The sequence below is a fragment of the Cupressus sempervirens genome, chromosome 1 (assembly GCF_028749045.1).
Source record: "Cupressus sempervirens isolate cs-2001-9-10 chromosome 1, ASM2874904v1, whole genome shotgun sequence".
NCBI lineage: Eukaryota > Viridiplantae > Streptophyta > Pinopsida > Cupressales > Cupressaceae > Cupressus > Cupressus sempervirens.
The window spans coordinates 134,092,940-134,105,913 of NC_143118.1; positions in this window are offsets into that span (position 1 = coordinate 134,092,940).

Below are 12,974 nucleotides of genomic sequence, written 5' to 3' on the forward strand. Positions count from 1 at the left end.
AGAATAGTAAGTCAAATGCTAAAAAGTAATTGTAACTTTATATCTCTTTCTACTATTCTGATTGTTTTATTTCAGATTCTCCCTCTTTGCTATTGTATCCTTGTTCTTTGTCTTTTCTCCCTTTGTATTGCTCATCTTCTGCTATTCTGATCAATCCTCTAATTATTTCTATTAACTTCTCCTTCTATCTTCATTTGATCAGTATCTCACATCTTCTCCCTCATATTGCTGATTAGTTTCTATTTCACTTCTCCTTTTTTATCCTTTTCTTAATCCTTCTCCTGTTGATCAGTTTCAAACATCCTCTCCCTCTTTGACAACAATGCCATAGACATATTAGCATCTTTAATATGTTAGTGTAGCTTTGCAGGTTCATTCAATTTCTCCCTCTATCATCTTGCTTGTGACTAGTTTGGAGCTTCAACACTTCTGCTACTTTAGGCATGAATCCCAAAGTAAACATCATGTGCATCAATGTGTAATCTCTTTATCAATCAACTTATTTGATGTAGGGCATACTTACTTTTTCTTCAAGTAGCCTTGGCTAGGCGTATCACCCCTAATTTACTTATAAGATACTCAAAAGAATCTTTAGGTAGTGCCTTCATGAAGATGTTAGCAATCTATTCCTTTGAACTAACATATTCCATCTTCACTTGTTTGTCTTCCACCAATTCTCTTACATAATGATACTTGATTGCAATATGCTTGGTTTTAGCACGCATTACAAGATTATTTGATATAGTCATAGCACTTGTATTATCACAATAAAGTATCACAGACTCAGTTACTTCTTCCTTCATACCTTCCAACAACTATTTGATCCATACAATATTGGTGCAATTTATAGCAGCTGCCACATATTCAGCTTCAGCAATGGACTATGAGGTACAACTTTTCTTTTTGCTAGTCCATGTAATCAACCTTTTTACTAATAAAAGTGCTCCTCCACTGGTGCTTTTTCTATCATCAATGTTACCTCCCCAATCTGCATCAATGTAGGCTCTTAGTTCAAATTTTTCACTCCTTTTGTAGTACAAACTAAAGTCATCAGTTCCTTTTAGGTATCTTAGTATTCTCTTCACTACCATTAAATGATTTTGTCTTGGATTTGTGGAAAATCTTGCTACTATTCCAAAAACTAATGTAATGTCTGGTCTACTATGTACAACATATTGTAACATTCCAATCATTGATCTATACAATGTCTGATTCACTTTAGTGGACTCATCATTCTTGGATAGCTTATGACCTATTGCCATTGGTGTGCTAATTGGTTTTGATTCTTCTAACCCAAATGTTTTGAGTACTTCCTTGATGTATTTAGATTGGGTCACAACTATGCCATGTTTTAACTGATGTACTTGTAATCCAACAAAGAATTTGATTTCTCCAAACATTGACATCTCAAATTCATGCTTCATTTGATCAGCAAAATCTTTGCATAAAACATCTTTTCCTCCAAAAATTATGTCATCAACAAAGATTTCTAATATCAAAATGTCTTTACCTTCTTCAGCTTTGATGTACAAGTTTCTATTGTCATCTATTCTCTCAAATACTGTAGTGCCTCTCGTGTTTGCAGTCTGTACCTTGTCTATTTTTGATTTGAGAGATACTTGATACTCTTTTGATATTTGTACCTTGAGACGACCTAAGGGTCGAATGTTATATTTTGATTTCCGTACCACAGATGCTTTGTTGCTATGTTGTTCAGTTTATCATATTTGCATGTTGATGTTATTTTGAGATGACAGTAGATCTATGATAACTAATTATCTGGTTATATGATGTATTGGACCTATTTGTTGACTATGTTATGAGATGGATTCTATGTTATGGTTATTTACTTCATTCTGGTATCTTCACGCTTTCTGCGAATGTGAGTGATGTAAATGGATTAAATAGGTATTTTAATACATGTTTCTTTGACTATGATATTATTTCCCATTGCACTTGATCGTGTGTTTTAGTGTGCAAGAATTATATCCCTGGCAGTGGCCTATGGAGTTAGTGATCTAGCTGTTCATATTTTGCCAATGTCGCTCCTATATGGTCAACGTATCCTTATTTAGTTGTTTTATATTAAAACCTTTCGGTGATTAGCAAATCCAAACTTAGTTACATTATGTGATTAGACCAGTGAACATGTCTGTGCATTTAGAAGTTCGTATTTGTCGCGAAAGTGTTAAGTGTTTTTCTGTAATTTTTGGGTTTTCGGGTTTTTAATCTTTTGGATTTAATTTCTGGCAGCTTTGCCTTAGGTGAATTTCCATTATAGATAATAACCTATTTTCATTTGGGTTGTTTCGGAGTTTAACTACTCCAGCTAGCTATTTTCCATTATCAGCTATTCACTCAAAATGAATAAATATTGGAAAAGTGAATTCATTATTCACTTCTCACATTTTGGAAAATTGAGTTTGGAGAGCAAATTTGGAAATCCTCTTCTGAAGGATTATTGTTTTGCTCATTGAGGGAGCTATGAGTGTGGGATCTTTGCGAGGTTGGTCTCATTGGATTCGGCTCGAGGAGTTCTCGCTTTGCCGATAGTTTCAGCAGTTTCGGCGGAGTATTTATTTTATTCTATGGGTTTCAATTTCCGCCCTTTTTGCTGTCAGGTAGGGCCTTCCCGTTTTAATGTTTTTCCTCTATTTCTGCTTCCGTTTCTTGTAGCAATATGTTAGGAGGCTGTGAACTAGTGTTCCCCTCCATTTATGTTTTCTAGTTCTGCCCGGTTGGTCGGGTATGAACGTTTTACCTATTTTTGAAATGGGGGTTTGGGTTTTTGGGCCGTTATGCTGGTGGTTTTTGCATATGGTGTCCGTTTTCAATTATTTTTGGATTTTTGGGGTTTTTTGAACCCAAAGGCCAAATGGGTTTTAATTTTGAATTTTTTTCCAAAATTTGGAGTTTTTACCTCGTTTTGCGTGCTGCCCTTTTTTCTCAGTTTTTTTGGCACATTATGGTTCGTGGACCTGGATGATCTGTTTGAATACCATTCGAAACACTTTTGCATCTTTCATTGCTTTGGGATGCGTGTAGCATCCGTCATCCCGATTTTGGTTCGGTTGATTGACTTCTGTTTGCATTCTCATCCTGTCCTTGTGTATGATCTCTGTGATGGTGGTGCGCCACACACATGTACATTGTCGGGTGACCTGCGGGGCCTAACCTTCCGTGGTACTTCTGAAAGTTGTGATCATTGGGGTTGGGTTGGGAGTTTGCATGCCTTCGGGCACTCATCATTGGATGAGCATGGGTAGGGTAGGGTAGCATATGGAGGGGGCTTCTATCCTGCAACCTGGTGACTACTTCCTGGTTGGCAAAGGAAGTTTTATATAAGTGATAATTAAATTAAAACTTTGGGTGGTAATAAATACAAGATAATTAAAATGTGTGGGCTGTGCGCCTTCCATCGTAAAGAGTAGCTGCCCTAGGTTGTGCGCCTTCTGTTGAGAAGAGTAGCTTCCTATACTAGCTTGGGCTTGTCAATGCCAAGAGACTCTCCATGATGTCAGTCCCTACGTAGTAGCCCATTGAGGTGTCTGACCAGGACCTGTAGTTTATGCATTGTCTATGTCTTGGATTCAGTCATCATACTGTTTGGCGCGTGTGTTAGCCATGGTTGTTGTTTTGTGTGTGTGTGGTTGGATCATTATCTCTATCAGCACGGCGGGTGTGGACCTACGGGTGCCACGTGGTTGGGAGGCGTAGCTACCTTCACCACTGCTAGGGACCGGTGTACCAAGATGGTCTATTATTCTAGCATGATCGTTGCTGGATGTGTCACTTGGTACTTCGATTTGCGGAGTATGCTTTCTAGTGATTTATGCGTTCATTGGGATGTTGTGTTCCATGTTTACATGATGTTGGTTTTACGTATTCCTTGTTATGATGTTTAGCATATAGTAGATGATGTTATCTAATTACAGGGTTATCTTATGTTACTACTAGCATGTTAGATTTCATTTACTTATATTGTAGCATGTTTAGTAGTGATGTCCCTATCATGACAGCTCCGATGATCTAATCGGTGACTTGGGATGTTATGCGCGGGGGATGGCTAGGGCCCACGATGGTCCTATGACACCATTGACAGTTGGGAGGAACCACGTACTTAGTTGGTTATTTTGCTTATTGCAGTGTTATCTATGTTGTTGCGATGTTATTTCAATTGTCGTGATGTTTCCTTTCTGTACTTTCCCTTCTCTGTTTGATAGATGGTTAGATTTCATTTTTTGTATTTCTGTTACTCAATTTTGGTTTGAGTGCTTTGGCCTTGAAATGTGGATCTGGTACTCCCCAGTGTGGAGGTTCTTTTGTCCGTTTTTCCCCATTTTTGAGTTTTGGAAGGGTTTTTACTTTCTATGGGTGACATTTGTTCAAAATTGTGCGACACTGATAAAGTATCGCACGCCCATAGAAAGAATGTCGTATAATACTATAAAGTGTCACACGCATTACTGTAGAAGTTTCGTACGAAACTGGAAGAGTGTCGCACGACTTCATGAGAAATTTCGCACGATACTTTTCCAGTATCGCACGCCTTCTTGAGAAGTGTCGCACGTAGTAAGGGAGAAGTGTCGCCCTCCCTTAGTGAAAAGTATCGTATGCCTTTTGGTTAAAAACTGCGTGTGCCAACAACAGGAACTTTTTGTAGTGTTCTGATCTTTTTGAGAGTTGATCTGGATACCCTTTTGGGCGTTCTTCAAGCCTATGTTGTTGCATTTTGAATTGAAGAGGTTTCTTTTGAAATTCAGTTTTTGGGTTTCTGTTGTAGTCCTTCGGGGTTTAAAATATATCGTTTAAGTATAAGTTGATGTATATTTTAATATATGCGACGATTCATTTGAGATGGTTTTCAGACCTCTACGAGCTAAGGTGTAGATTCTAGGAAAAATCAGGGCTTCAAAAATTCAGACTTAGCCAAATTTCAGGGCTTAAGGATTTCAGACGTAGCCAGTTTCCAAGAGTTAGCTTATGTCTTTCAGCTTGGTAGGTCTTTGTGGTTTTCGTGATTGTGTTCTAGTTGGTAGTGGCATTTGGAGATCCGTTGGTGCTTGGTTGTCTTTCAGTCTTCCGTTGCGATCTTTTGGTTTGTGTAGGTTGTATCATGTGCACTTACACTTGTTAAAAAAACAAAAAAAAAGAAATTGTTTTGACTTGTTTTTCATCCTTGTTTCCAAGGATCTCCGGGCAGGGCATTACAAATCCAATCTTTACAAGATATTTGTGTAGTCTCTCATACCATGCTCTAGGTGCTTGCTTCAATCCATAAAGTGCTTTGTGCAGTTTCTAGACCATATCATTGTTCTTTTCATCAAAAACCCCTCTAGTTGTTCTATGTAGACTTCTTCTTCTAGTATACCATTTAGAAAAGTAGACTTCACATCCATTTGGTAGAATTTGAAAACTTTGTATGCATCATATGCAAGTAATGTTTTTACTCCTTCCATTCTTGCAATAGGGGCAAATGTTTCCCCATAATCCAATCCTTCTTCTTGTGCATAGCCTTTGCAAACTAGTCTGACTTTGTTTCTTGTTATTTCTCCATTCTCATCAAGTTTTTTTCTAAACACCCATTTGGTACCAATCACATTCTTATCAGCTGGTCTAGGAACTAGAGACCATGTTTTGTTCTTCTCAATCTGATCTATCTCTTCTTCCATGGCTATATACCAGTCATCATCTTGTAGTGCATCTTTTACTATTTTGGGTTCAACCTTGCTTAGCAAACATGATTCATTTCTTAGTCTATTTCTTGTCATTGGTCTAGCATCCTTTTCACCAATGATTTGATCTGCAAGGTGATGTCTTCTGACATACTTGGCTAACCTTGGTTTTGTCCTTCTTTCCATGTTTGATCCTTCAGTTTTAGATTCATTTTGTTCTTCTTCATATGGTAATCCATCATTCCTTTCCTATGTATTGTTTTCAGAATCAAAATGTGTATTTTGTACATTCTGCAGCTTGGCATTCACTTGCTGAGACTCGGTAGATACTGAAGTTTTTTGTTGATTCCCAACTTTATTTGCAACATTGTCTTCAACAATCATTCCTTCATAGAAGTATACAAAAGATCTATAATCCTCTGATTTCTTGGACTCATCAACCTGAACTTTTACATGTTCATCAAATTTTACATTTGCACTCTCCACAATCTTGTTAGTGTTAGTGTTCAAATACTTATATGCCTTACTTCTAGTGGAGTATCCAAGGAATATGCCTTCATCACTCTTTGCATCAAACTTTCCATTTCTAGTGCCTTTGAGAATATAGCATTTATAACCAAATACTTTAAAATTTTTAACATTAGGTGAGTGACCATATCATAGTTCAAAAGGTGTTGCATTTGTACCTTTCTTGATTTGAACTCTATTCAGTGTGTAGACTGCAGTACTTAAAACTTCTCTCCAGTACTTTAGTGCAACATATTTTTCCATCATCAAGGTTTTAGCACAATAAATCACTAACCTATTCCTCCTTTCAGCAATACCATTTTGTGGTGGAGTTCTTGGTGCTGATGTTTGTCTTTTGATACCTTTGTCATTGCAAAATATTTTAAATTCTTTTGATGTAAACTCACCTCCTCTATTTGGTCTTAGGCATTTTAAGTTCTTTCCTATTTCTTTCTCAACTCTAGCCAAATACTACTTAAACATTTGAAATACATTAGATTTTTTCTTTAAAAGCATGGTAGTCATCATCTTGGAATAATCATCTACAAATAGCATTATGTATCTGTCTCCTAGGTAGCTTTGTACTACTATTGGACCACATAAGTCTATATGTACTAACTCTAGTACTTCATCAAAAGTGTATGTTTTGCTTTTGAAACTAGACTTAGTCATCTTCCATAGTTGACATTGTTTGCACATTGCATTTTTAGGTCTCTTTAACTTTGGCAACCCTCTGACGTTCTTCTTCTTGCTGATGCTAATCAACTTATCAAAGTTAACATGACACAACCTTCTATGCCACAACCACACATCATCAAGTCTAACAACAAGACATTTTGCTTCTTCTATATCTAGGTAAAACAAATTGCTCCTATTTTGTTCACTTTTTCCTATTAGATTTCCATCAGTTTCATAGATCTTGGTAGTTTTATTTCCAAATTCAACTTTGTAACCTATATTGCCTAACTATGCTACACTCAACAAGTTGTAGTTCAATCTTTTAACATAGTATGCATTATCACATGAAATATTTTCTGTGAGCTTAATGGAACCTTTTCCTTTGATTTGACATGGGGTATCATTATCAAATTTAACATTATTTCCATCATATTGAGTAAAGGTAATGAACTTACTTTTATCTCCTATCATGTGATGTGAACATCCACTGTCTATGATCCATTTGTCATTCTTGTTCACATAGGTAACCAATGTTATTGCTTCATCTTTATCTTTGTTTGATTCATCCTTCATGGCCACATAGACTACTTCATCATCATTCTCATCAAAAACTTCTTCAACAATGTAGCATCTCTTGCCTTTCTCCTTGTAATATTTGTTGTCATCTTCTTTCTTATTCCTATGCTCGTTTCCTTCTTTGTAGTTCATATTCTATTGACATCTTGTAGCAACATGACCTACTTCATTGCAATTGAAGCATATAATAGAGAGCTTGCCTTTGAATTTACCTTTGCCTCTATGAAATCTCTTGGCTAGTAGTGCTTCTAACTGTTCCACATCTTCCTCATCTGTGTTGCTATAACTAGATGCATGTTTTCCTTTTCTTCTCTTCTTACTTGATGTTTCCTCCACAGTGTCTTTTATTGTCCTCTTGGTCTTGAAAGAAGATTCAAGGTTCTCAGGTCTATAGTTATCAAAATTGGATAGCTCAAATGTAGTAAGTATTCCCACTATTCCTTCAATGGTTAGTGTGTTCCTTCGTACACACTTTAGCTCTTGGATGGCTAAAACTCTAATAGCATAGATCGGGAGCAGAGTTCTCAAGTATTTACTGGTTGTAGTTTCTTCTTCCAATTGACCACCTAGACTTCTTAATGCACTTACCACTTCTTTCATTCTTGCAGCATACTAGGTAACATTTTCACCTTCCTCCATTTTTATGTCATAAAAATTTCCTCTTAGGCTTTCTCTTTTTGCTCTCTAGACATTGTGATCTCCTCCATAGATTTTTGATAAGGTTTTCCACATCTTGAATATAGTGTCATAGTTTTTGATGTCATCATATTCTACATAGTTAAGTGCAGAGGCAATTTCCAACATTGCTTTGTTGTGCTCCTTTTTTTTTTTTAAATCATCTGTAGTTAGAGGTCTTGTTGGAGTTACATGTTCTTTTCCAATTGAGGTTTTTACATTGTCACCTATTGATCCAAGGTGCAATTTCATCAGACTCTGCCATGTAGTAAAGTTTTCTTTGTTGAGCTTAGGAACTTCTCTCTTGGACATCTTGATCTTCCTACTTCTAGTACCTTGAAACTCTATCAACAGACATCTCTGATACCAATTTTTAGAAATGCTTTAGAATAATTGAGAGGGGGGTGGAGGTGAATTAGTTATTCAAGGTCCAAATGTCCTATTCAAACTTTTCACTAAGTATAGTGAACCCTTTCAACCATTCATTCATTCATGCTTTAAATTATCTAGTCAACATGTTACTATAAATCAACATGCATACATAACACATAAGAAATCAACACATGATACAATGATTTACGTGGAAACCCAATTTGGAAAAAACCACCAGTAACATGCTACTCGATTCTCACACTTCTGAAGTGATGCCCTGTTAGAGGCTTAAAAAACACTATTAAATGTGACCTTGTTAGAGGATTTATCCACCTTGTTAGAAGTGGTCCTGGTTTGATGACTTTAGAATATTCACTTGGAATGTCACCCTATTAAAGGATTTACAAATGGCTATTAGGCCAAACTAAGTCCATAGAATTTTTAGATCTAATACAATTGCTAGAGAGTATTAGCAAATCTTGATCTGACTACAACATACAACTTATCCTACAGATCTCATATCACTTCTCAGCTCATACCCTTGCTTGGTCTTTAATCTCTATAACTCTTAACATCTTGCCTTCCTTTCAAGCTTAGTCTCCTTGAGTCTTCATGCTTAATGTACTAGTGCAATCATCTCTTCATGACCACTCGTAGAAGTAGAGCCTTTGTGCTCTTCCTTCTCCTAGATGTCTCCTCCTTGACACCCTTCTAACCACTTCACAGACTTGGCTCTTCAACAGCAATAATATCAACAACTCTTCCTTCATTGTCTATGAATCCTTAAATAGAAGTCTTGGAATTCCTTTCCTCGCTCTATTCTTCCATTTTTTAAAATTTCAATTCACATGGATTAGGTAGGATTCATTGCATCTAACCCATATTTTGTTTCCTCTAGAAACTTCTTGAATAATCCATTAGAAATTTCCCAAAAATGATTTACATAGAATTTTATGCCACCAACTCATCATCCTTATCTTCCAACTCATTCACAAAGTTTAATGTAACCACTATGTTGGCTCGGATTTGGTGAATCTTTGCCATTTGAAATAATGCAACATCTCAACACTATTGAAATATTGGTGCTCAACACATACTGTATTACTCAATGCCCTCTACTTTTTTCCTGATGCTCTACACCTAAAGATCACTTTGCACCAACTAAGAATTTTTAGATGCTCGGCACATGATCTTTACTCTACACCTGAAGATCACTTAACACACACTAGAATTTTCTATTACTCGGCTCCAACTAAGAATTTTCTCAGCTTCAACTAACTTGCTCTGCACCCACTAAAAGATCTTAGTTTAAGATTTGCATACCACCTTGTTACAACTTCTTCCTCCAATGTTTCTAAGTGTGACCATCCTCTATATCCTTGAGTATGTTATCAACACATCATTTAACCATTGTCTTAACTATTCCTTGCACTTCATTACAACATCATAACTCAATCTTTCCCTTAGGTGCTCTTGTTACATCTTGTTGATCAAATCCTCTTCATCAATCAACTAAGTGATAGTACTTGGATCTTATAAGCAAACGTCATTCCTACAAATAACAGGTTTGACATCACTGACAAAACAATGATTGAAAACAACAATCTTCTTTCTTTGCAACAATATCCCTCTTTCATCTTCACAATGAGCTTTTCAATCAAATTTCCAACATTGATCACATTAGGTCATGGGTATGATTTAAAGTTTTTAAATCATAAGACCAAGATAATAGATTTGATTAGTCAAATTTTATCAAAATCTTGCTCAAATCCTATAATTTTTCCTTGTTTTGATAATGGGTTGCATATCACCATGAAGCATTTTAAAGAAATAGATACTCATTTAGTAATATATATTAATGGAATCAATTTCAAAGCGAGTATTTTTGCAACCAATTAAACAAGAAATGAAGACTTTCATAATTTGCATGGAGTCATACACAGTATGACTCAAAGCCTAGCCTAATATAACTAGTGCCTTAGCCATGGCACTACGTCATTTGATCTTTGTTTTAAATATTAATGGATACACTTCCCCAACAGACTCAAGCCCCCATGTGGTGGTATTTAAAGCATCCATATGTAAAGTTGGGTTCTTGACTGTGATACTTTAGATAATCATTGGATGCAATGGGTTTCATCAAACCAAAGAAACATGTATGATGCTCAACATTCATTTTGGCATCAGGATTCGAAAGCATCCATTTCATAATTTCATAATCTAAGGGATGAAGACATGTAGAATTCTATGGGTGTGCTCCAATAGAAATAGCATTCATGTTCAAGTCAAACACAAAAACTTGTAGAAAAATTGGTCACGGCTTGACATGGTAGAGTACATACTAATGTAATGAATTGATTGTCAAAGGCACAAGTTAAGTAATCAAAATATCAAGTTGAATACTAAAAGGGACTTGATGCATTAAAATGAGTAGGGCACATTAGATATCGAGTTCTACTGACCCAAAACCTTGCAACAGAAGAAGTGGGTTGATTTTATAAATCCTAGTTGTTTTCTTTGAAACTTGGTTTAGTTTCGTGTGCAAAGTGAACAAGAGGCTGCTTCAACAAATGTGAGTACAACATAGAAACCTACAAGGATGGATATTGAATCCCTAGCTTAGACAGAACAGACAGACATATATTCTAATCATTTGATGAAATGGGAGCACTGTCATAGAGGGGCCCAAGATGGTGATAGTGCAAGGTTTCATTTTTGAATATATGCACAGGCTCGATAAAGTGCCCTCTAATCGAGTCTATCACTCTGAATGAATGACAAGCTAGTGCAACCAAGGTTTCATTTTAATGGTTAAGAAAGTGAAAATAGAGCATGTGAATCCATATTTCACAACATAAACATCACATGTTGTATCCCATCATTGATATTCTTAGTTTAAGTTTATGTTGGATGTAGAGATCGTCGACGGGCATGTGAACTATTTGATGCAATACTCAAGTTAGCAAAGCCAGAAATGAGGATGATATTAGCTATGATGAAGGAATCATTTCCATTAACATGAATATTATCATAGATGAGGACTTCCATGTATTCATTGATAGGGTCCCAAGTATAATCCACCTTCACAACACGAGAACAAGCATGGGAATTTTTTTTAGGGGTCTACTGATGGTTCAACATTCCACAATTGAATCTAAACTTTTAGTAGGGTACAAATAGAGACTCCATGGTATGGAAGCCTGGGGCTCTTGATTGACTCATCTTTATGTTGAATCTTCTTTAACAGTCTAGTTATCATCTTTCATACAAAGAAGCCAAATGCAGAAGAGATACATGTTTTAATAATGTCTAGCCTTATAAGCCAAACATTATATGGCTAATTAGGAACCTGATAGGTGATAAAAGAGACATATCATGGAATCCAAAAAGGAAATTATTCAAAGGCATCGAAGGAGTTATTCCAAGAAGAAGTAATCATAACCGACCAAAGACATTATTTATTGCAAAGACTCAGATTTAATGGGGGTTCCACTTCTATTCTTCTCGAGACTGCAAAGTATGTGCTATAGCAAGAGGGGAAGTTTTTCTAGATTGGTTCCAATTCTTTGGAGGTTGTGGGAAGCAGAGTGTGTGTTGATTTTCTTTTCTAAACTGTGTGTTAGAGAAAGGGGTAAATTTTTAATTGTTTTATGTAATCCAAGGGAAGAGTTTCAGTTTTCTTTTAGATAGTGAATTTGACTATAAAGGTGTAAGAGGATCTTTATTTTCTTTTACATTTTAGAGAAGGGAGACTGGAAGATAATTGCATCAAAATGTTGATTATGAGGTAGTTTCCTTCCACTGATCATGATCTTTGTGTTGTTTTCACTTTTCTCTAAAATACACTTCAATGTCACTATTTTCTGATTACGTTATCATTTCAAGATATCTTTAAAAGCTCTGATTTTTCATTTTCTCAAGAGGATGGAAGATACATGCTTCATTTTCACTTTGTAATGCAGCATTTGGGTAAATGAACTTTGTATCATTTGTTGTTCTTTTCTTTTTAGTTACTTAGTTTCCATATCTATGTTGTATTTACAAATAGATGTTTGTATACCTTTTGTGCTTTCTAGTTAAAAACATCGATATTTGAATTCATTGTAGATCATGTATGGGGAATTGTAACCGGATAAATTCAAAGGGAATTTATGCTTTTCAATAGAGAAATGACCCAACTATTAGTGCTGATTCAATCTTCCTATTTGGGCATTTAGAGTTAATTTGTATTTATTTCTTCAAAGGATAATCTATTCACTAATAGATGTTTGGTGACTCTGTTGGGGACCTTGGAAATGAAGATCATTGTTGATATTTGTTTCCTTACTTTTATGATTATCTCCATGTGTAGGAGATTGGCAACTTTGTGTTACAAACTTGTTGAATCTTTGACTTTGGAGTTCTAGTGTGTTTTATGGCTGTGGTTGCAGCTCAGCCATGGGGAGCTCAAATCAAACCATTTTCCTTGGCCCAATATTCAATCTTACTTAA